The 26,622-nt window shown below is 40.5% G+C and overlaps 1 pseudogene; it reads right to left on the bottom strand.

Annotated features, from left to right (window-relative positions):
* Positions 1-2,203: 2,203 nt before the first annotated feature.
* LOC146614523 (uncharacterized) lies at positions 2,204-5,659 on the bottom strand (annotated as a pseudogene).
* Between the last annotated feature and the right edge of the window lie 20,963 nt (positions 5,660-26,622).

Here is a 26,622-nt window from a genome sequence, read left to right as displayed (position 1 = left end):
CCTTTCTTTTTTTACTTAACTACACATACTCTCACTTACATGAGCAACATTTACTCTGTGACTAAAAACACTAGCTTGCTAACACTTGGGATCTCATCAAAGGCTGAGAATGTATTCATTTGCTCTTGTTTGCATGTCTATCATGTAGCGACCTTATACAGGAAGGTGCACACAAAGCCAGAACTGGAACACAGTGTTCAAGCACACAGTGGCACTCATTAATTATTTTATTTTTTTTAACTGTATAGCTTTTTGTTTCAAGCTACATACAAAAGCATCAATGGGCACCTACTCATATGACCCTCTCACAGGGATCTTCCTTTCCCATGGGGGTTTTGCGGCTTTCAGATCAGCATATTTGTACAGAGCACTCTCTCTTGGGCATTGTGCACACTCGTCATCAAAACTTCTGGTTCAAAAAATGTAAACCTACATTATGAAATGATTCTTAAACTTCCTAGAAGTACGTAATCGCTGTGGTCATGTGTTACAGTTACACATTATACAAACTATAACCACTTTTATTGGGTTTTTTAAATATATTTTTTGGTCCTTTAAATTTTTTTAATCCTTGGCTTTATTGGATATAAACAGCAATGATCAACAGGAAAGCAGAGGGAAAGCCACAGGCTGGCCACTTTCAGCCATGCAACATATTGCCTGTTAATCCGACTGAGCTGACTTTTATTTTTTTTATGTTCTATTTTGGACCCTACATTTATGTGAAGGAAACGTACAGTAGTACATCATTTCTCCTTTAGTGGGAAACACAAAGGGCTGCACTTTGAGAACACTGAATGGAAATCACAAACTGATTTCCAAAGAGCGTTTAGCTGAAACCTTGGCATATCTTGGCATAATATGCAATGTGTCCTTTAAAAATGAAGGAAACTGGACAAGTAAAGGACAAAAAAAGACATGGCCGACCTAAAACACTATTAACAGGAGATTAACAGTTCCTGAAAGACACATTTGGAAAAACAGACTTTAAATATCACTTGACAGATGCATCTGGTCCTTCAGTTTGATCCATCTACTGTTTGCTGAAGTCTAATTTCTGATGAGAAAATTTTGTCACAAATCAATTCTTAAAGAAGAGAAATGGGGAGAAAAGACAGAGGTATGCCAAATTACACAAGAACTGGACTAAGAATCACTGGCAACAGGGCTTATTGAGTGAGGAACCAATATTTAGCATAAGGATAGGCGTGGAGGCTCTGTCAGAGTTTGGGGCTGCATAGTTTGGGGCTGGGGATCTTGTTAAAACTAAAATGGAGTTCTGAATTAAGAAAATGGAAAATGTCTTATTAGATTTTTAAGCATGGCAGTGACCTCAAACACACTGCCAGGGCATTAAAAGGATACCTGGATAGAAAAACACACAATGCCCCCCCAGAGCTTGGACCTCAAAATTACTGAAGCAGTGCGGGATCATCTTACAGAGAACAGGACAAAAGACCAACATCCAAAGAAGAACTTTCCAGCATCCTACAAGAACCCTGGAGAACTATTCCTGAAGACTGCTTAAAGAAATAACAAGAAACACTGTTCAGAGGTCTGTACTACAAAGCAACATACAAAGGATATCTCTCCGTTATCTTGTTTCACTTACTGTAACACTGGCAATCAGAACAAGCGGTTACACAAAGCTGGTGAGCAAATTAACCAAGGGTTTCTCCTGGTCGTTTACTAAGGGGTGACATTGGCCAATCACAGTTATGGATATGATTATTGGCAGCAGAGAAGCTGATTTTGAAACTTAAAAATAACCATAAAATAAGATACAAAGTAATTCTCACAAATGAGTCCATTGTTAAAGTCTTTGCACTGGCTTCTGGTTAGGTTTAGCTATCAGTTTAAAATCATGACTCTTACTTTTACGGCCTTACACATCTGTTTAAAGACGCATTTGGATAATGTTTTTGTGTATTATGATGTTTCTGTGTGAGGTATTTTTAATATCCTTGTAAAACACTTTGTGACAGATTCTCGTCTTAAAAAGTGCTATTTATAAAGTGCTGTATAGTCATTTTTACTTACTTACTACTTGCTTACAATCTTTTACAAGTTTTTTTCCCATACAGAGTGTACAGCGCACGCTAATGTTTTTGTCACTTTTTATGGAATCAAACTCACAATAATGTCAGCACTTCCAGGACGGAACCCCAGCTGTGAAACGGATTAGAGCAGGACCACCCGGAGCCTAGAAGCTGGTGGTGGAGATGATGGTGGCTTGAATGGAGCTTGTGTGATGAGAGGTGGAGATGGGTTGCACAAAGGCACCTGCGAAGGAGAAAGACAGAAGCACAGTGAGATTTCTAGTACGCGGCATGAATGCTGATTGGCCTGGAGAAGGCAGGAACAAGGTGATTGGACTAGACCAGTGATGTCACAAACAGCCTGACAGCATGGGAAAGTGGAAGTGATAAAGCTCAGATTTAGCCAGCAGCACCTGGGATTGGACAGATGTGAGACCTTTCTTACTGAACTTACACATAAGCTTCATTAATGAGGTTTAGCCAATTTGGAGCCTGGAAAGAAAAAAAACAGCAAGAGTGCATACCGTGTAGGTAACAGACTTATCAATATTACAGTTCTATCATTAAGACGTGGGAGAATCTGATAGATTATACTCAATTATTTGATACAATGTAAGTTTAAGTGACAGTTTTATTTAGCTCAGCTTATTAAGATCAAAGTGGGCTGTATCTGGCATGTCAAAATGAGTTTGACATCCCTGCTTCAGACCATCCTGCTATCTGCACACAGAGGTCTGAGGGATCCTTCAGTAATGGTGACACTACGAAACTAACTTGTTCCAGATGTGAACCTAACTTGGAGGTTAGGTTCAAAGTGTAAGAGACCATGCTGCTGTAAGATGTGTGCCACCTCTATAGTACAGAAAACCCAGGACTAATCTGAAATTACCTGGATAAAATAAATGAATAATAAATATTGACTTTCAAGCTTGAGATAGCAATAAATTACCACACCTATTTCCCATTATCCTAGCAACTCAATAACAGTTGTTCCAATTGTTGCTATAGAGATGTTAAATTCCCGTAGAGGTCTACGTCAGGCTGTGGCTTGGGTCACTTTTATCATCACAGAGTGGGCTATAGCACAGGCTTATCAATCAGGCACCAGCCATAGCTGGTTCGTTGAAGACTGACACTATAATCCATAGTTTTCAGTTATGAGAGGTGTGTTCACATGCTGTTGCCATACTCTATACCAACTGGCAGCTGTAAATAAACCTTGATAAATAGCACAGTAACTATCTGGTTAAACTTGAAGACATTCAATAGATTGCTGGTGGTCAAAGGACCATAGCACTTTTTTTGTCCTCTGGGCAGGCATGTCCCAGTAGCTCTGATGTTATGTGAAAGTAATAAATTGCAGTGAATAAAAAGTAACAGTAACTGTATTTCCACAGTCAAATCAACCCATAAAACCTTCACCCCCCTAGAAGTAGCTCTGAGTATTGCACCTTATGAATGGTGGCTATCTTGATCCTATATTTCTCTTTTTGTTCCTTTTATTAAACTTTTATTTTCTTATAAAGTAGTAGCTTAAGTTTAAGCTATACCAATAGAGCAGCTTGGTAACATTTATGTGTGGGACCTGTAGCCAAATAGAAAAGAAGACAGTTGGAGGAAGGGAGAAGGAAGAGGGCACAGTAAAAAGAGGAGTAATTCAAAGCCACAGGTTTAGTTTACCAGTCATGGCAGCCAGACGGCAGGAAAGCTGCTGCATTAGATCACTCTGCCAGATAGGAGACGGAGAGAGTTTTTTCTTTTTTTTTTAATTATTCGTGTGTGTGTGTGTGTGTGTGTGTGTGTGTGTGTGTGTGTGTGTGTGTGTGTGTGTGTGTGTGTGTGTGTGTGTGTGTGTGTGTGTGTGTGTGTGACAGAGAGAGAGAGAGTGTGTGTGAGTGTACAAGAGTGCTACAGAGTTGTTGGGTTAGATTGCCCAGTCAGATAAGTCTGCAGTTCCCATATGGGAGTAGGGAGGTAACAGGTAACACTAGAATAAGTGGTCCTCCTGGAATAAATAAAGGCCTCTCTTCAATAAAAAGGGAAGGGAAAATGGGAAGGCAATTGAAACATTTACAAAGCCAAGGTGATCTGATGTGGGAGCTTGTATCAGCTGTAAACATGAGAGAAAACAATCTTAGACATAGAGCCACAATCAATATTTGTGTTCGGTTTTGCCAGGTCATAGCTGACATGAGTAATTTAAGTTTCCAGGTAGTCTGAGCAGGGACAAAGTGATCACACATACTGCCCATCATAGAAAAAGAAGCAGTGTGTAAGATGAGGCTCTGGAGTTTGAGAGTTTAGAAGGATGTTTTAGTCAACACAGGCATACAAAATGATTTCCTCAAACTTTGCCCTGTTGATTTACATAATTATTATTTGCTAGAAGTGTATTCATTATTAAACTAGCTCTATCTCCTTTCTTCATTAATTTAGTTTCAACTATTGTGAAGGAGAAAATTTGATAGGGCTCCATTCCAAGAAGCAACTCCAAGCATAAAATAAGACTGACTTCATTAACCCGAAGATCAGCAACTGAGTTTTAGGTTCCACAACAGTTGATCACCTCCAATGCCGTTACTCACCATGGCAATGGGTAAATAAAGAGCAGTCTCCATTTTAATCCAGTGGACTGGGGGAGTAAGAACACATGTTAACACCTAACATGATATTTACCTTAAAGAAAGAGGGAAGAGTCATTTTAATCATTCTGTCATCATCATACACTGAACAGAAATGTAAACGCAACACTTTTGTTTTTGCTCCCATTTTTCATGAGCTGAACACAAAGATCTGAAACATTTTCTACATACACAAAGAACCCATTACTCTCAAATACTCTTCACAAATCTGTCTAAATCTATGTTAGTAAACACTTCTCCTTTGCCGAGATAATCCATCCCACCTCACAGGTGTGGCATGTCACGGTGCTGATTAGACAGCATGAATATTGCACAGGTGTGCCTTAGACTGCCCACAATAAAAGGCCACTCTCAAATGTGCAGTTTGATCACACAGCACAACGCAACAGATGTCCGCTACCATAAGCCGTCTCCAAAGGCGATTCAGAGAATTTAGCAGTACATTCAATCGGCCTCACAATCACAGACCACATGTAACAACACCAGCCCTGGTGTGGTCAGTCATCATAACCTACTTGAGTGGGCAAATGCTCAAATTTGATGGCGTCTGGCACGTTGGAGACGCAGACATCGTGTGGGTGAGCGGTTTGCTGACGTCAGCGTTGTGGATCGAGTGGCCCATGGTGGCGGTGGGGTTCTGGTATGGGCAATGTTATGGACAATGAACACAGATGGATTTTATTCGTGGCATTTTTGAATGTACAGAGATACCGTGACAAGATCCTGAGGCCCATTGTTGTGCCATTCATCCACAACCGTCACCTCATCTTGCAGCATGATAATGCATATTGCAAGGATCTGTATACAGTTCCTGGAAGCTGAAAACATCCCAGTTCTTGCATGGCCAGCATACTCACCGGACATGTCACCCATTGAGCATGTCTGGGATGCTCTGGTTTAGCATATATGACAGTGTGTTCCAGTTCCTGCCAATATTCAGCAACTTCGCACAGCTATTGAACAGGAGTGGACCAACATTCCCCCACAATCAACAACCTGATCAACTCTATGTGACGAAGACGCGTTGCACTGCATTAGGCAAATGGTGACCATACCATACTGACCCCCCCTCCCCAAACAGCAATATTTATGCAGTCTAATCAGCACGTTGACATGCCACACCTGTAAGGTGGGATTATCTCAGCAAAGGAGAAGTGTGTTTACAAACACAGATTTAGACAGATTTGTGAACAATGTTTGAGAGTAATGGGTCCTGTAGAAAATGTTTCAGATCTTTGAGTTCAGCTCATGAAAAATGGGAGCAAAAACAAAAGTGCTGCATTTATATACAGATTATTTATATATTCTTCATATCTGTGGTCATCATTCATCGAACTTGAATTTTCATTAAATAAAGCTAGAATCCTCATTTTGCATTTGATTTTCTTTGATAGCAACTTTATGAATGAGCAAATGGAAATGGAGTGTCAGTAAGCTCGTTCAGATGCAGCAGGAGAGGAGTCTCTGACCCCGGCGACTGAATCAGAGTTTAAGTTAACTCTGCAACAGAATTTCCCCCTCTTCTCAAAGTTAACAAACTCAGCGATGCTGCTTCCTGTTACAGCGCCCAGGACAGTGCTGGCGACAATCATCAAGACTGGAGGCTCTCTAATGACTTTACACCACACGTTTTTGAAAAAATGTCAGAGCAGCCTTAAAACCACTTGAGAGGGGCTGAAAGCATTCTTTGGCAAATCTGTGTACAAGGTATGTCTCCAGGATCCAGGTCTACTGGGTGGCAAAGATAAGGGTGCTAGTTATAGCTAATTCAATGTGTCGAGACAGCTTCTTTGAGACTAAGCAATCCATCAAAGTAACAAACAATCGGGATATCTGTGATGAGCAGAAAAAGAATGATACCCTCTGGAAGATGAGACCTCTACCTTAAACAGATTGCAACAAGGCTCCCTCAATGTGGCAAGACTGTATGCCTGTGTAGATGAGGAAATGATTCCCAGTACATGCCACTCTCCTGTACAGCAGGGTGTGCCAGGGAAACCAAATCTTGCTCGCTAGTCCCAATGATTTACAAGGACTAGATTCACTGACCACCAGCTGAGAAATTGAGGAAATGCAGTTGCTTGGATGTCACAGTCTTTTCCAAGAGGAACCTGGAATACTGGATATGCTTTAAACAAAAGGTCTCCTGGGAAAAGGGACCAGTATAAAAAACAAAATCCCTCTGTTGTGCAATACACCAAGATGGCAGATGATGTCAAATTGCAAAAACAAGAAGCTTTCAGCAGGTTTTAGTATTTTGACGCTAAGCTAAAAAATACTCCCCAGCAAAAGGGTGGTCGAGGTCAACAAGGTGACCAGTAATTTTGAAGTGATGCGCACAGAGTACACTGAAAAACAGAGCCCAATGATGATGTCAAAAAATATAGGGCACTTCATTTGTCATACGATCATGGAGACAACACACATCGCAGTGAATGAGAGCTTATGACATGTCAAAGACACACAAAATGCTTCCTGCCATACAATGCATGATCAATAGTTAATGTCATGTGTAACTACAAATGAAGCTTCAGGTGTCCTGTAGATGTGCAGAGTGCAGTTTAATCAAAAAGCTCCCCTAAGAGATCTTATTTGTTAAGCATTACTTCGATGTTAAGCTTTAGTTCCTAGGATGATATATAGCGCTCTCTTCCCTCCTTTTCTTGCCAGACCATTTGTTTATGTTCTGTGTTTGTTCCGCATGTTTTCCTAGCTGCCAGTGGTTAGTGGTTTTTATTCCTGTTTATGTGAAATTTACCTCAGTCAATAAATAACTTACCCCCTCTTTTTAAACATTGTCTGCTTCCATGTCCGGCATTTCAGCCTTCTCTCCACCACATATTAACTTATAAGCAATCAAAGGATGCGTGACATTATTAAAGAGCACAATTAGATTGAAATTTAACTGTTAGTGGGAAAGAGAAATGATGTACTAATTGACTACTCGAGTTCATGCAGGTGACACAAAGTGAACAAGGAAAATCAGACCCTAAAAAGTTAACATGGTGCAGATGTCGTCTCTATTCCGTTGAGGCATTTCACCGATTTGTCCCACACAGGGCAGCACTTCAGTTAACATATGGATCACAGCTTGAGTAACATTGCAAACACATTGTTGACTGGAAGAAGAAAGTAACAACAACTGAGAAAAAGCTACGGAGATCAAAGCTGGTCATTTTTATTAGACACACATAAAATTCATTTTTAATTTTTTTAATAATATAAAAGTTTTTACATTTAAAAATAAATGAAAAAATGAAGTTCTAATGTTCTCATGTATGGAAACAGTTTCCCTGTTTATGATGGTTATGTTGGAAAATAATGTACTGCACCTGCAAACTGTCACTTGGTTTCAGTTTACTGAACTATCAAATTTAATACTTCAAAACAAAGTCACAGGTTTGTTCAGGTGACTGTTTGACAGGCTGATGTTAGGCTGATAACAGAAAGCAAAACCCTGATCTGTTGCTTCATACAACATGCAGAAACTGCACCAACACTGACAGGCAAGAAAGGTATGCCTCCGTAACCAATACATTAGTCAGACAGCACTATGACTTTTGTTTTTCTGAGATGTGAGCCAAGCCGCAACATGAGTTCTAAATACTTTTTCCTTATGAGGTTATGCAATGAAAGTTCATAAGAGAAGCCCGAGTAAATATGTAAATAATAAAATTATTAATTTTGGACTCTGTGACTTTGTGCTTAGCAGCCATGACAATTTCTGGATAACCACCAGTACATAAAGAAAAGTGCCATAAAGAGTGATTCTTACTGCATGGCTTTTCAGTCCAGACTGAAATATACCAGCGTTGGCTTTCCAACACAAATCTGTGATGCATTCATGGTCCTCAAATGTTGGAAGCTCATTTCATAAGGATGACATTGTGGCTTTGGGTAAATTATCTCAACAACTATTGGATGGATTTCCAAGGAATCTACTATGAACACAAGTTTCATTGGTTTAATTAGATTTCGTGATAAGTTGGAGCACTTGTTTCGTGAGGGGGTGACTCCCACTATACTAATGACAGCATAATGTAGTCCTAAAGAAAAACTGTAGAGATTGTGTTCTCTGGAAATACATCAAAGAAGAAAAGTAGTCCTGTTTCTACAAAGAGATCACTATTGAATTTCCTGTAATTTTATATTGCTTAGACAAATTCCAGTCACCTTTACTATATTGTGAAAGTTGAGAGACATATCTCAAATTACTGTTACTGACAGAAAAGAATTTCCAAAATACAATAGTCAAAATTCACTAGCAGTGTATTATATTTGTTGTTACTGTTGTTGGTGGTTTCAAGAACAGGCATGTCTTTTCACCAAAGCATCGCCAGTGTCTACTGCAACTAAAATTGCAGTATTCAGAATTATACGTATACACAGAGTGTTTAATCCTGTTTTTCACAGTTAATTCAGTTTTATTTATATATGCCAAATCATAACGACAGTTGTTCAAGGTGATTTAAATTGTAAAGGCCCTACAATAATAAAGAGAAAATTTCAAAAATCAGATGACCCCGTATGAGTGAGTACTTGGTGAAAGTGGGAACAAAAAACTCCCTTTAAACAGAACGAAACCTCCAGCAGGACCAGGCTTAGGTTAGGGGTGAGGGGAGTAAGACAGGACACTCTGTGGAAGAGAGCCAGAGATTAATAATAATTAATGACTGAATGCAGAGTACAGATCTGTAGAGAGCGAGAAGAGGTGAGGGATGAAGACAAATGCAGTCCATCATGGGAAGCATAGGCCGATTGTAATGTAACTAAGGGAGGATTCAGGGTCACCTGATCCAACCATAACTGTAAGATTTATCAAAAAGTGTATTTGTACAGCTGTCTGTTCCATCAGTGTAGTGGCTGTCATCTCATACTTACTATAAATGCAGAGCTGCAACCTGAAAAATATGTTTTGGTTTACTTTTGCCAGTTTTGCATTGGACTCCTAACACTCACATAACACAAGTGACAAACACTCAACACAGTAGCTGACAGTAGCTTCAGTGCTGACCATTTAATACACGCACAAACACAGATTCATTTTGATTGTGTCATTACAGAAGAACAGGTCTGTCTTACATGCAGGCAGTAGGCTCTGTTGGATTGTTTTGTTGTTTTAAAAATAATTATTAATGCTGTATTTTTCATTTTAACATTAGTAGCATTTTTTTAAAGCAGCTGTAGCTGGGTTGATAGGGCTGCGTGATTCAAGCAGAGTCCTGCTTGCAACTAAAAGGAAGAGAACTATAAAATTGTTCCGTTGGTCTGTAACGGCATTAACTGCATAAGGCATACTTTCATACAAAGGGTCAGATTAAGCAACAGGCTATAAAGCACTTGCTGAGAACAGGAGAAATATACAATAGAAAGGAAAAGGGTGTAGTCTGTGGAGAATTAAATGGGAATTTAGAGTGACAAAACAGTAGGCAATCAACAGTAGAGGTAAATGCAGACAGGAAGGGTGTAATGTACAAGGTTAAATTATGTTGTGTAGCCATGGCCCTTGAGGACAGACAGGAAGGGATATATTAAAAATTTCCTCTCCCAACAACCTGAGAAAATGTTTCATTTCTTTGAGTAGTAAACAGTAAAGTTTAAGGAATAATTTGAAAAATCTCAATATCACCAATTTGTTCTGGCCATGTCAACAAAAACTGGCCTTGTGGTCTTCATCAGAATATGAGACAAAAAAGAGCTAATGTCATTTATATAAAGCAGGTGATTGGCTTAAAGAGTCACATAGTGATTCACAGTAATTCTCCTCCTAATCTCATGGAAAAACACATTCCCCTTCTTTCGTGCTTCATCTGAAGATAAGCAAAACACTTAAAGTGACAGCAATCCCAAATCTATCCCTGCACAAGCTGATTCTTGTGCCAGTTAAGCAATCCAGCTATCACTAGCTATCTGGGATCTGTTGCATTACCCTCAGCAGAGGTGTGTTAGTGGGATGAATGGTGTTAGAAAAGGCCAATCACATAGAAAGCCAGCATTAGACTTTAGAACTACAATTGGCCCTATTACACATCTTGGAAACAAAGGGCAACCACAATGGAAATATGGCACCAGTAACAACAACAGTGAGCTTTTAAGTCACAGCCATGTTTGAACCTGGGCTCATTTTGATCTGTCCTACACGCATAACATTTAATTTATATTTCAATCATTTGATTGACAAAATCATACATGTCAAAAAATGGTCCTAGAAAACAGAAAAAAGGGAAAAATAAAGAACCGCCAACACTGACCTCAAGGAAAAAGGATGAAAGTAATGAGCTCATGTCAGCTTAATAACTATGTCATTTCCACCTTCTACGCGTTCACAGGAGTAGCAGGCTTCCTCTCGGGGTATAGGAGGGTCACAAGTCGGAGCCAGCACCTAGAGTGTGTTAGCATTGAGACCATGTACATGATACAAAGTATCAACATGTGGCACCAGGAACGTTCTTTAGGTATACTTTGAATTTGAAATGGCCAATCATGGTCAGTAGGTTTTGTTTGATACATAATACATCAATACATCAAATGGATGACTAGCTAGCTAAAGAGCCACTTCAGCTAGACATATACATGTGTGGATTATATTAGAAGCCACCATTGTGTCTGTTTTTCCTTTCACTCACTTCCTGTCATTCAAGATGAGCAGCACCATAGTATCCCTAATGTAAAGAAATTATGGATTTCCACTTTGATATGCTCAGGGTACATGCAGGAATTATGGGGAGCTGTAGCTCACAGGTGTACACACGGGGACTTACACACACAAACTACACCCTTTTTGGCTCCTACCTCAAAGCACACTGTGCGCTGTCGATCTTACGTGCTGCACAACTTTCTAACAACGTTAATAAGCGCTACAGTGACTCAGTATCGCATCTTTTGGAACAAAGTGCCATTAACAGGCTCGCACTACCTGGTTTACCTACTAATGCTAAAAGATATTTCTATAACCTAATTATGAAGTGATATGAAATGTAAGAAATAAATCTCGGTTTGCATGTATGCTTAGCTCTTGTTTTATTTGCTTAGTTTGGCAGGATGCCATGCAGGTCTTACTTGGAATCAATGAGATTTATCGCTGCATGTCATTACCCTGGCCTGTACCAAAGAAAAATGAAAGTGCAAGTTGCTTAAACAACAGCATTCGTTTAGTTGCATGAATCTCTCCTTTGTTATTTTATAGCAGCTCTAGAATCAGCTTTTGAGTGATGCCATCCACACACAGTCAAAGAGTTGTTTTCCAACTTTGTAGAGTTCTTCAGAGGGTCTGAACTTTTAATTTCATCTGACAATGTTGGTACTGTTGTTTGGTTTCTTCAAGGCTTAACAAGCATTTAACCACCTGGTTGACTCGTGTCCTTAACCACTCTGTACTTGTGTAATGAAGTGAGAAAAACAGGAAATGGAAGTGAAAAAATTACATCTAGTGGAAAAGAGCAAAAATGTATAAGTTTAGAGTGGAAGCTAGTTAGCACACCATCTACTTTTGGTCCTTTATCTCAGGTTTGTTTAAATAACATAAACAATGGGTCCTTTTTTCCCTCCAAGCATCCCACATAGCCATAGCTGTTCTTGCATACAAATCTGTAATAAAGATTACAACCAGCAAGAAGTTAATGCAGGTTAATGCAAGTTAATTGCCTTTGTTTGCATACTACATTTTAATTTTTTAGGACTTCTGTTGAACTATAAGAACTATGAAGATAAATGGCTGCTAAAAAACTTATTCTAAACCAGGATGTCATTTGATCACTACAGAGATAGAGGGTGCAATTATTTCGAGTCAGACCTTAAGAGATCTAAAACAAAAAGACGCTGTCTTACATGCTGATGTTGCCCAAAAGGGCAGTGAGGATCAGGCCTTTAATTCAGTCTATTAATCTGTTGAAATTAAAATTAAAGACAGAAGAAGAAAACAAGGCAGTCATTGACACCAGCACATTAGGTCATAGAAGTTAATAGAGGACACTTTGAATTTCAAGATCCAGTTCTTTTATCGACCACATGAATCGAAAAGCTAAATTTGAATTTTTTTTTTAAATCAAGGGGGTTCTGGAGTATAAAGAGATGCAATAAAAATAACTTTTATTAGAGAGCTAAAATGTGAGAAAACACATGGAGAAATGGAGTTATGGTCTGAGCACGTGTAGTGGCCTGTAGAACTGTTTTACTCCTCCTTGCTGATGAACAGATGATAGTTGCTGCTGAAGGCCTATAGGTTTTTGGACAATGGCATATTTTTCTGTATTTGACCTCCATACGCATCTACATTGAATTTTAAATCAAACATCCAGACTTTCAGGTGTAATTCAAGGGCTTTTACAGAAGTACAGCATTAAGTATTCCTTTTCAAACTCCTTAAAATGAAGCTGAAAGCCTACACCTCATTCATATCTTGGTTCACATCCACTATGAATGTGCACAGAGACAAAATTATCATATTTTTCTTTCACTAGTACATTTTCATTAAAGCAAAATTGAATATGCAGCTATTTCATTTCTGTGCACAAATTGGTGAATGAAGCCCAGTGGACCAAAATACAAAGAAACCCTTGTAACAAATGTTAACATAAGGGAGCTGCTTTAAGGGTCTCAAGAAGCATTTGCTACACAATATCAAACATTTAGTTATGTCAGTAAGCCACTGACCTGAGGTGTTATTATGTAACAGGGCTAAGCAATTAGGTATTAATATTCTGTATATTAATATTCTGTTAATTTTGGACATTTGAAGAATAAAATAACACTCCCAAACTGTAGAAATAAAGTAAAAGGCTTCAGTAATGTGTGTGTGTGTGGATGTGTCTGCACCTGTCAACCTGTTTAGCAAGTTCTAGCAAAAGATTCAAATAAGACTAATTGCACATTTGACATCTTAATAAAGTTACATCCTGTTCTCTGGATCCAGGGTGGTTTACTGCTTCTGCTATTGTTAACAATGCCAAGAACAGTCACTTAATATAACCCTTTAAACATGAAAGGCGACGGTTTTATAGCTTTTAAAGATTTTCAGATTTATGTGACATTTTTGTGTTGTACATTATTGTTACTTACATTGTAAGTTTTTGAATAAATTCTCATTTATACATTATACATATACAATTATTCAATTATTCAATTCATTTCATAGACTGTGTCCAGTAATTCAACAAAACTTATCCAAGTTTTTTTCCAGCACTGTACTGTAGTAGTAGCAGTTGTGGCAGTGGAGTACACCCAAGGTCATATTTTAATTGTCGATTAAGTGCGTGTGTGTGTGTGTGTGTGTGTGTGTGTGTGTGTGTGTGTGTGTGTGTGTGTGTGTGTGTGAGAGAGAGAGAGAGAGAGAGAGAGAGAGAGAGAGAGAGAGGAATTCCTTTAGTACACAATGCACCTGGTGACTAAGCTAAAAAGCATTTTTGCTATGCTTTCATCAAGCCAGCAGGTTTTCTTTATGGATCATTATCTGTCATTTTGTTTTTTCTGCAGTGACTTTGCTACTGATAATATCTAGTCCTCTCCTGAGTTTATTTTCTTTGCACTTACTGTCTCTAGTTGCCTTTGATGACACAAGAAGTTGCTCCCCCCCTCCCCCTTTTCCATAATTATCTTCATATTCTGCACTGTTGTCCTTGCCTGTGTCGAGTGTTTTTGTGTCAGATACATTTTCAAGTTTTATTTACTCTGAGAAAGTTTTCCACCACCGCCCAGTTTCTCACGCAGAGTTACCCCCACAACACCAAACACCACAGTCTAACTTGGGCGTGAGCAACACGTAAGCAAAGCGTATTAACGACTTATGTAAAAAACACAATCCGCAACCGTCCATACAGGTAAAATTTTCAAAATGTGCATTCAAGAGAATCATGCAAATAGAAATGCAAAGATTTTATGGAGCATCTTCCAGAGGTTTAGCAGTTATATGCAGGAAATTATCCATGTACTGTAAATTTAGTTAAGACTATGGTTTGCTTTACATTAGAGTCAGCCTCAAGTCAGCCTCTTACTTAAGGCTGTAGGACGGGAGTCAACGTTATTATTTATCACAACTTCATCATTTTAATAATCCTCTGAGGTCTCAGTTTTCATAGTTGATAAACCTAAACTTTATATTTTGGAAAAAGGCAACACAGACAACTTTTTTTTTGTTTTTGTTTTTTTTTTTTTTGGGGGGGGGGGGGGGGGGGGAATACTAAGACTTTGGAAGAGTGAATACAAACAAAATTTACACATTCTGATTACGCAGGGTTACGGTTCGGGCTACTACTAACTTAAATTTTAGAGGGTTCATCATAGCAGTAAAAAGTCAATGAAGAAAAATCCTCTAATGGCAAAACAGAAATTGATTTATTTACATAACTGGTATTGGTAAGCAAATGATAAAGAACAATAACTCTTTATTGCCCCTGAACAGTCATACCTAGTACAGCAGTAAAATGAAATGAGAGGAGCAGTAAACCCGCTGCGTCTGTGTGCGTCGCCAACTTAAAGCTGATATGAATAAATGATGGTAAAGTGGATGTCCTGTTGTCTTTTTTTCTGTTCTATCACCTCTCATTGCTCATTGATTACAGCCTCCTGACCAGCAACTATATGTCAAATGCCAAGAATCCAATCAGTCAGCATCATATCACAGGCTATGATTCATGTAACACAGGATGGAGATTTCACGAAATTAAAGCAGTTTGCACTGGGTGAACTTCAGGCCAAATTCCCTGCAACTATAAGAAGGAATATGCAGGAATATGGTGTTGGTAAGGTCTTGGCTAACATGATTACTGGGATGTGCAGCCAAGCTTTACGACATATGGCAACAGGGCTTGACGGAGTACTCTAAACAAAGGACAGAAAATCCATTTGTATCTTGTATTTTATATATTTATATATAATAGACGACCCCTGTATTTGAAATGCAAACACAAGACTTTTACATACAAACATGACCCTTGCTCATAGAAAGCGTCTAATTGTTGAGGTTTGTTGTAACATAAAGCACATTAAAGCGAATGCTGTTGTAATTTGGTGCTATTTAAATAGAACTGAAGTAGAATTAATTTAATTCTGCTTCACTGAATTTACGTGCAGATTTTTCCCCTGGTTGAGCTTTTAAGACATCCAATTAAAATCACTCCATTACCTACTGACTAACTGCCCTTGAATAAAACACAACATGGGAATGTAATGACACCATCCTCATGGGATTTAGACAGGGAAAGCAATTTTCTTTTATTTTGTTTGGAATTGGAGCTGGACAGCAGTTTTTTGCCATCCTTTAATTTATAATTGTCTTCTTGAATCGCAGCTTCAAATACAGCTTTATCCTTAAACATCCCATTTTGTCATTGCTATCAGTATGTAACAATAAAATATCCTTGGCCTTAACTCTTGATGAACTCTATTTTAAATTACTGATAGATTTGCTGAAAATTCCATTAACTGATACACATCTGAATGTCAGCTATTTACTGATTGGCAAAGGGAATGGAGCTTGAGGTGATGGGAGGGATGCTGAGATAGAGATGCAGGTTCAAGAAGCAGAAAGAGATCATCATTGAGTCATTGACCTTGGGCCCCACCAACCCACATGTTCACACACCCATTCACAGCTGCAATGCTGGTCCTTATTGGTGGACAAGGATGAGGTATCATGCATTGTTTCCTTCTTGTTGATAAAATAAGAATCATTTATTTCCGATAGCTTTAGCCAAGGAGTTGGCTAGGAAAGTTAAATTTAATGTAGCAGGCTCACAATATTACAGCCTCATTTGTGAAAATACAACATTATGGAGCAAAAGTTTATTATGTTATTGTATTTCCCCACATGACTGATTTGTATCGAACCATTACACATGAACTCTCCAAAGAGACACAATGTAAATACACACATGCAGCATGTCTATTCATAAATCCCCACAGGTATAGAAAAACGTCAGCTGCCTTACAAAAGTATTGGGCCACATTCCTGCCAAAATGCATTTTTCCTAATCTGTGTTACTTTATTTGTCAGAAGTCTGTATTTTCTTGTTCTTTATTGCAATTTAATGACCAAAAATTGCATTACATACCTAAATAAACCCAAAGCTGCTTAAAACTGCATCATTAACATGGTGAATTTCCTTTGGCTCTGGCTAAAACCAAAAATACCTCTTTGCAGGAAAATCCTATAAAACAATCAGACCAAACCTTGCCACCCATGTATGCATACATCCACAAAAATGTGTTTCTCTGGCTCATTGAGAACTATACGCTGTGGCTCAGTTTGGTTATTGTTATCTTGTCATTTCAATCTATAAACCAGAAGGAGCAGAGCGTTTCTTTGGTGCAGCTGAACGCTTTGTCAACTGCTGATGAGGCAGAAACACTTAAAAAAACACATGTGAGCAGCTTACTTCCCAGACATATGTAGTTAATGGCCAAAAACTCGAAGGGTAAGTTGAGAAATAAAGTCACCCTGTTGCAGCCGCCTACGAACAGACATATGCGAAGACTTAATCTGCTACATAAACATCAAACTGAATTAGCCATCGCTAATTGTTCTTACTGGAAAACATTTCTCCGTGGGAAGGGGTATGCACGCACATTTGTATTTGGGGAGCGATCAGAAAACGACATGACTAAGTCTTATGTGTCACATACATTTTCTTAGGTCACAACAGCTTTCAAATGTTCAGTTTCCACTTGGAAATCATTACATTTCAACTGAATCCCTGTGAACCCAAACTAGTAAAACATGCATATTCTTTAATTTGGGCTTTTTTAAATATTAGCAGAAAATCTTGAAGCTGCTGACACTTGCAGGATCAGCCAATGGCCAAAACCTTATTAGCTACTGAATAACCAGGTTGTTCATTATTACTGTATAGCAGAGGTGTGGACTCGAGTCACATGACTTGGACTCGAGTCAGACTCGAGTCATTAATTTTATGACTTTAGACTTGACTTGAAAAAATGTTCTAAGACTTGTGACTTGACTTGGACTTTTACACCAATGACTTGGGACTTGAATTGGACTTGAACCGGTTTACTTGAAAAGACTTGATATTTTACCCCAAATATAAAATTTAACATGCATATTATATAGAGATTGAAAATGTGACGTCATTCACGGGTAGAACCGCAAAGGATTCTGGGAACTCGTGGCAAGAGGTACTAGCGCACGCAGGCTTTCAATTGAAATCAGTTACACAGCGATAAAAAGAAACACAAAAATGTCAAGAAGCTGTTGTATTATTAACTGCAATAGCCGGTCGCATGACAGCCACGGGAAGCCGACGGGTAAAGAGATCGGTTGTTATCGGATTACGTCGTTGAAGAGAAATTGTTCAAGCCATGTTTCCGAAGTAACAAAGACGCGACGGATGGCCTGGATTGCAGCCATTCAAAGACCAAATATAACGTCCCAGAACACTCCAGCTCACAGGTTAGTCTGCTCCAAGCATTTACACGAAGGTCAGTGTTTTTTAGTAGTTAATACGTCATTTTCATAACATAATTAGTGATATAGGTTACAAGCAAGTCTGGCGCTGAACAGAAATTGTCGCGGTATGCTCCTTTATTTATTGTGTTTATTGTGCATAAATAGTGAATTGTCCTGACACAATATTGCGTTTCGCTTCTGTTATTATGGTACATTGACAAAAACATATACTTTTATTCACAGGATAAAACAGGTTTTTTGTATCACTAATTGCCCAGTACGATTAAATGGCCTGTAAATGGCCTGTATTTATATAGCGCCTTACTAGTCCCTAAGGACCCCAAAGCGCTTTACATATCCAGTCATCCACCCATTCACACACACATTCACACACTGGTGATGGCAAGCTACATTGTAGCCACAGCCACCCTGGGGCGCACTGACAGAGGCGAGGCTGCCGGACACTGGCGCCACCGGGCCCTCTGACCATTACAGCATACAATATTATTGTCACTGCTACATTTCTGTGATGGGTACCAGAAATTATTTCCACTGCTAATTAATTACCGTTGAGCTCAAAGGTCCTATTAATAAACGGTTAAGGAATGTGTATTTATGACGACAATTTGTGAGACTGGTAAACTTATGATACGTACGATGGTCTTTCGTTCTACACGGTGCATTTCAAGGTCCTGTACCCATCCGTTGGTAAACTGTACCTGGGCTTGTTGCAGTGACCTGAAGTTACTAAAGTTCATGAGTGTATGCACTCACTCCAAGAACCGTATGATTATAAATATGCATATAAATATGCTAAGATGAGATAGCTGACTTCATCTAACTAGCAAATGTTGTCCAGGCTACGTTGGTGATACAGTTTTTTTTAATGTGTATGATATTTTTGTCATGCGATTTTAAAGCTGGTCCTACAAACGCATCCAAGAATAACATGCAGCTTATCTCAGAACTGTCGGTGAAAATTATTCTTGGAGCTAGGTTTAATTGAGCTGCATTTTAAAGAGGTGCAATTTCACAATTTGTGTATATTTTCTAAGTTCACTATTTTGTCATGTGTTGAGAAAAACACAGATTTTAAAATTACATGGTCTAATATTTACATTTAGCATAACTGCAACATTATTTTTTCGGGTTTTTTTTTTTTAAAGACTCGAAAGGACTTGAAATTCAAAGTTTCAGACTTGTGACTTGACTCGGACTTTTACACCAGTGACTTGAGACTCGACTCTGACTTGTCTGACATTACTTGAGACTTGACTTGAGACTTGAGGATAAAGACTTGAGACTTACTTGAGACTTGCAAAACAATGACTTGGTCCCACCTCTGCTGTATAGTAGAAATCCTACAGCCTTATTTTAGGAATTTCTCTTTCAAACATTTTTCACTGCATGAGAAGGAAGCATATGTTTTCTTAGTCACGGACTGGCTTCAGTAAAATACTAAGATTGGGTTTTGCTGATGCATTTGCACCTGCAGGAAGTTAATTTCCCAGGCAAAGACAGCTGACAACAAGCGTATAACCAAAAAGGAAAATAAGAGAAAGGAAATATTAACCACATTTCCAAAGGGAGCTATATTTGCTCTGTATTCGTCAGACTTCATCATTTCAGATGAGTACTGAATATCCTCACTGGGATTTGTGCTTACATTCCAGTGGTGGAACTGCAACACTTATTTCTAGCCAGACACTTTTGTCTTGAACTAAACTTGAGCAATAAAATCTTCAATCTACCACATTTAATATCAGATTTTATTACTCTCAAGTTTTGGCAACACTGTGCTATTTGTCAGCTGTTTTCTTGGGTCAGTGCTGTTTGTAGATGCAGCCTTTGTAGATAAATGTATGTTCACCTTCTGCCCATAATAAGCAGTAGCATTTTTGGTTTGTCTCCAGAAAAGAAATGGTTTTGGACGTTGCACTAAATGGTTTGATAATTGGCTGTTTCTGCGCCATAATGAAACGGTTTGGCTCATGATGTTCAGTAAAGCTCGCCTGCCATCATAAAGTGGGAATTGATGGGGCCTACACTGAAGATTTTATTGTGTTTCATTACATTCAGCAAAAAGAGGGACAGACAACAACTGAGAAGTTAAAAGTGATGCGTCCTGGCAGAGAAACCAATAAGAAAAGTACATTTTAAATATGCTTCACCAGCAGCAACATCAGTCAGTAAATGATCATTTGAAGGGAGATCGTAAAAGTTAAAACCAGCCAATGAAAATGAAAGAAACAGTACCCTAAGGTAAACCTGTAGATCATAAAACTTGGGTCTGTTTTATATTAGTTTGCTTTTTATAAGCAGCAGCTACTGTGTATCCACAGTCTTTATTTTTAAGAGCATAAAAGCTGTTCTTGGCACTTAAAAATGGCACACTCAGCAGAAAGAGGAGTATGGAAGAACTGATGTGTGATTATTGATATTAGACCAAGACTGTGGTCTTCAATTCCCTGTACAGCCAAAATCCACCAATAAAGAAACCTCTAAATAAGCATTAGGTGTGTAGCTACAGCCTGATGTAGCTGACAAAAGCAAAAAAACACACCATGAAGTGGCAGCAAAGTCTTTTCTATTATTGTAAGGTTACTGTATAACATAGAGAGAGATTTGGCTCGATATAAATAACAGTGAATTGAATTTAACTGAACTTTTTCATAGACAAGAAAACTGAAATAGGCCTCCAGCACTTCAATAAAGACTAAACTATTACAGTTTTGTACAATCCAAGATTGTTTAGCTGAGTAAGAATTGTGTAGAACTTACTTTCTTAAACATTTTAATGTTCAATCCATTTTACAGATCACATATGAGACCAAACTGGACATGCTGGTCTGTAATATAAAAAATACTACTTCAAACGCTCAGTTTTTCACAGTAATGTATAGATACTTTTGAAAATGTTATTTTTCATGACTGCATGTGTTCAGAACAGATAACAGGCATGATAACATCAACTAAAGTATTGATATTTTACTGTTTTGGTTGATAAAATTAATTTATTCATTTTAGGACCATATGCCTAATACTCCATGAAGTGATTTTTGATCATTGAACATCAGTGCACCTGTGTATGTCTTTAGAGCAATTATTGTATTGTTATCTTTATAACTGCAAAAATCATCCACTTACCATAAATTATTAATTTTGAAATGAAACGCCATTCCCCATAACTAAAGATGTTGTCAGGTGATCAAATATCTATTTAAGTTTTCATTACTACAGTGTTTCTCATAGCTTTCATCTCTTTTGCTTGTACAGCATAATCCTGTGTCTGTGCCTTTTGTTTGTTAGGCTTAATAACCGCTCCATTAACTTTTAAAAGCATCTGCAAGGGCTATAAAAATAAAGACTTTATTATAATTTAGTCCGGAAAGTGGAACCACTCCCAAGGGCAAAAGTTCGACGTCTTAGACTTAGACAGCTGCTGAATAAAGACGAGGGAGTGGTGCTAAATGGACCAAAGTAATCCATCTTCTTGCTGCACTTGACCAAACAATACTATCTGACTTACATTAAGCATTAATAAACAAGTAACCACATTGTTTCCTTTTTCAGATGACCAGGTTGGCTGCTGTTCCACCTGGCAACAATAGCAATTGAGTAATCTCTGTCCAACAAACATACATGCACACACATAACAGCAAACACACACGTGCACGCGCACGCATGCATGCATGCATGCATGCACATGCGCGCACACGCACACAAATACACACATATACACACAAAACAAATAATAGGGTGAATATGGGGTCAGTCCACCTCATAATGTGTCTGCCTCCTGTAACACTATTCTTTTTATTACCCAGAAATCAGATTATACCTAATAATCTGTGCTAGGATGTTCACAGCTGGAAGTATTTCTAAATGTTGTCCAGAATGCAAAAAAACAAAAACCAGGCGATGCAGAGTAACACACTGGCAGCTGGGAAAGCAGTGCGACACAAGCAGACACAAACGGACTATCAAATAAAACAGGATGCAACCAAAACACAAGATGAAGCACAGAGACGAATACAACAGGACAATGACAAAGCTAAACTGAAACAAGTAATCCCACGCTGTAAACTGTAACTAAAACTAGTACTAACAATCAAAATGATATAAATGAATTAAAATTACTTAGAAAACAAATGCAGAACTGTAAAAACTCAGCACCACAGTTTACTTCGCCTGAGGCCTGTAGTGTCAGTGTTATGCCTCCAGAAATGTGTTCTTATGTGTTCTTTTTATCTCGTTATCGCAGCTTAGAGCGACTTGTGTATTTTCGTAACCATGACAACATGAGAGCAGTGCACACTGGGAGTCAGGAACTAAATTTACCGTGTGGCTCTGGATATTGGTGTGTGGGCTCACGCAGTCGCCAGCTCCACTGTTACAGGTTTAATCCTTTTCCCTCCGCTAAGGCATAGTCTGTGAGTATAATTCATTTTGTACAATTAAGCGGTGAAGCGTTTTGAACTGTTGTCTGTTATTCAGTTGGCTTTATTGTGTCTCATATAAGCTGTGCGGCTAGGCTGTCAAGCTGTAATAATTAGCCAGATACTTTGAGCTTATTGCATCTATAATACATTTCATATATTTCATTGTATTGTGTTTACAGTATATTTCATTGTATTGTGTTTACAGTTTCACAAAAGTGCCCAGTAAAAACTCCTGGAGTTCAACCGTCTGCGTCCTGGAGATTTTTTTGGGAGTGTTTAAGCTGAATGGAAACTTAGCCCATTACAGTGAAAAAACTGCAACGCAGCTAACAGGGCATACGAGGATCGCCACCATACGGAGCTACTCATTACCAAGAGATAAGCAGCTTCCACTAGAGCTTTTGGAGAACTTCGCCGCAGCCTTCCTCTCCCGATACTGGAGACCCAACGACACGCAATGTCACAACGTAGCAATGCTGACAAAGGAAATGGAGACAACCAGTCAGAGTGTGTGCGCTCAAGGAGCAGTCGCTCATCTGGTACATCGTCTGGCTCAAAAATCAGCATAGCCATCGCCATGGCAAAAGCAAAGGCTGAAAGCCGCGCAAGCTAGAGCGGCACATTCAAAAAGAGAAATCGAGCTTAAAGTGGAGCAAGCACGTATTCAAGCCAGCCTCGACGCATTAATCGACGAAAAGGAAAGGGATGCCGCCGTTGCAGAGGCGAACTCCCTAGTAGCTGGTCTACAAGATATGGGTCTCGAAGTACGCAGCGAAGTTAACAGCCCGGTCTCCCAGTCTATCAAAGACCAGCGCATGGCTGCCTTTATCTCCGAGCAGGCCAGCCTATGCAAGACCCAAGCTGCTGGTTCTGCTGCTATTATGCCACACCAAGCTCTTCAGGGCCCTTGGAAAAGCGATGCACCGTTACGACAGAGCTCTAAGCCGCCCTTCTACCCCCCTCCAACTCCCCAATTTAGCGGAACACTTCCGCAGCAGAACCCCAAACAGGATTTTACGTCTCCCGTGCACCAGCCCGTTCATGGGACGCCTTACAGAGGTGACCACGACCATTCTACAACCAACGGCCTCATCAAATATCTTGCTCGCAACCACTTGGTGACTTCAGGTCTCACCACATATGACGACCAGCCAATAAATTACTGGGCCTGGAAAACATCGTTCCAGAACGCCATTGCCAATCTAGACCTGTCTGCCGCAGAAGAACTCGACCTCCTAACCAAACACCTGGGAAAAGAGTCAGCAGAACAGGTAAGAAGAATAAAAGCGGTCAACATCAGGAATCCAACTACTGGACTGTGCTCGGCATGGGGGCGCCCCGACGAAGTATATGGCTCGCCAGAAGCGGTCGAACAAGCTCTGTTCAGCAAACTAGAAAGCTTTCCAAAGCTCACAACAAAGGATCCACGGAGGCTCCGGGATCTAGCCGACCTGTTGTCAGAGCTACAAGCCGCCAAGGAAGATGACTACCTCGCAGGCATGTCGTACTTGGATACCTCCAGAGGAATTAAGCCCATCATCGAGAAACTTCCATACAGCATACAAGAAAAGTGGCTATACCACGGGACGAGATACAAACAAGAACATTTCGTCAGCTTCCCACCTTTCTCCGTGTTGGTGAACTTCATCCGCACCGAGGCGAAAGCACGTACGGACCCAAGTTTCAACCTCTTCATGCCAAGCCCTCCAGCCGAGAGAAGGAATAAATGGGAGAGGCCTACGAAGACGTCCGTTCACGCCCACAAGACACAGGTCTCAGGCACTGCCAAGTCTGAGTTTAAAGAAAGCAGGGAATGCATCGACCCGAATAAACATTGCCCCCTGCACAAAAAGCCCCATCCTCTGAGGAAATGCAGAGGTTTCCGTGAGAAGAGCTTAGACGATCGCAAACAGCTTCTGAAAGAACACTACGTCTGCTTTCGCTGTTGCTCGTCAACAGAACATCTTGCAAAGAACTGCACAGCCGAGATAACATGTACTGAGTGTGGGAGCGCTGCTCACGTAACAGCTCTCCACCCCCACCCACCTACCTGGAAACCCAAGTCGTTCCCCTCCACCTCAGAGGATAGCGGGGAGGAGGACAAAGCGGATAACCAGGAGGTCAAGTCAACGTGCACACAGGTATGTGGGGAAGGTCTGAGTGCCAGAGCGTGTGCTAAGATCTGTCTCGTCAGGGTGTTCCCAAACGGACGCAGAGGGGAAGCCAAGAGAATGTACGCTATATTGGATGAGCAGAGTAATCGCTCTCTCACGCGGTCAGAGTTCTTCGAAGCCTTCAAGATCTCTGGGCGCTCGTACTCATACACACTAAAGACCTGCGCGGGACGTACGGAGACATCGGGGAGGAGAGCCAGCGGCTACACCGTAGAGCCATTGGATGAGAAATTGAGTATTTCTCTGCCTACCCTCCTCGAGTGCAACCAAATCCCTAATGTCCGTGCGGAGATTCCCACCCCCGGTGCAGCCTACCATCATGCCCACCTAAAATGCATCGCTGACAAGATACCACCTCCGGACCCAGACGCCAACATTCTTCTCTTACTGGGCAGAGATATCTTACGGGTCCACAAGGTCCGAGAGCAGATAAGTGGCCCAGGAGATGCTCCCTTCGTCCAAAGGCTTGACCTGGGGTGGGTCATTGTCGGGGATGTGTGCCTCGGAGGTGCTCACAGACCACTGGAGGTGAGAAGTTACAAAACAGCCGTTCTAGGAAACGGTCGTACAAGTCATCTCCAGCCATGTAACAACCAGATCAAAGTGACAGAGGTGTTTGGACAAGCACGTGACTATCAACATCATCCAGCGCTAACCTCGACGATGCTAATTGGAGACAATTTGGGGCAAACTGTCTTCGCTCGCACTCCCAACGACCACAAACTTGCTCCATCCATGGAAGATCTAGAGTTTCTGAGAATAATGGAAGCCGAGTGTTGCCAGGACAGCTCCAACAGTTGGGTCGCACCTCTGCCGTTTAGGTCACCGAGACGGCGACTCCCCAACAACAGGAAACAGGCTCTCGAACGCCTCGTCTCACTTCGGCGCTCACTGGAAAAACGACCACGGATGAAAGCTGACTTCCTAGAGTTTATGGAGAAGATGCTCAAGAAGGCGCACGCAGAAGCCGCCCCTCCCATGCAACCTGGTCAGGAGCGTTGGTACTTGCCCCTGTTCGGTGTATATTACCCTCGGAAGCCGGACAAGATCCGCGTGGTCTTCGACAGCAGTGCATCCTATGAGGGAGTATCGCTCAATGATGTTTTACTCACTGGTCCGGATCTTAATAACAGCCTACTAGGTGTTCTTATGAGGTTTAGGAAGGAACAGGTTGCAATCACTGCTGACATCGAGCACATGTTCCACTGCTTCATCGTGAAAGAGGACCACCGGGATTTTCTCCATTTCCTGTGGTATAGAGACAACGACCCTACCTCTGACATCGTGGATTACAGGATGCGGGTCCATCTTTTTGGTAACAGCCCCTCGCCTGCCGTCGCAGTGTATTGCTTGCGGCGGGCGGCTAAGGCAGCAGAGGCCGACTACGGCAGCGATGCCAGGAGATTCATCGACCGCGATTTCTATGTCGACAATGCCTTAAAGTCCTTCAGCACAGAGGAAGAAGGCATCGCAGTTCTCCAACGAGCGCAGAAGATGCTTGTGGCTTCCAACCTCAGGCTGCACAAAGTTGCATCAAATCGCTCTGCGGTCATCAGAGCATTCCCCCCCCCCAGGATCACTCTCAGGATTTCAATGGCCTAGATCTCTTCATTGATGATCTGCCTATCCAGCGTAGCCTGGGACTGTTCTGGAACATGCGCACGGACACCTTCACGTTCCAGATCGAGATCGATCAGAAGCCGTTCACCCGCAGAGGGGTACTCTCGACCGTGAACAGCCTATACAACCCCCTAGGGTTTCTCGCACCCATCACAGTTGACGGAAGACGGATACTCAGAGAACTCACCTTGCAAGCGGAGGATTGGGACGCACCCCTTCCCAAAGACATGGAGATCGAGTGGACTAGATGGAAACAGTCTCTCCAAGACCTGGAGGGGCTCCAAATACCACGCCCTTATACGTCCC

The sequence above is a fragment of the Diplotaxodon limnothrissa genome, linkage group LG17, assembly GCF_057381915.1.
Source record: "Diplotaxodon limnothrissa isolate DT_005_m linkage group LG17, D_limnothrissa_male_GT1.1, whole genome shotgun sequence".
Taxonomy (NCBI): domain Eukaryota; kingdom Metazoa; phylum Chordata; class Actinopteri; order Cichliformes; family Cichlidae; genus Diplotaxodon; species Diplotaxodon limnothrissa.
This window is presented reverse-complemented; position numbering and strand designations above follow the sequence as displayed.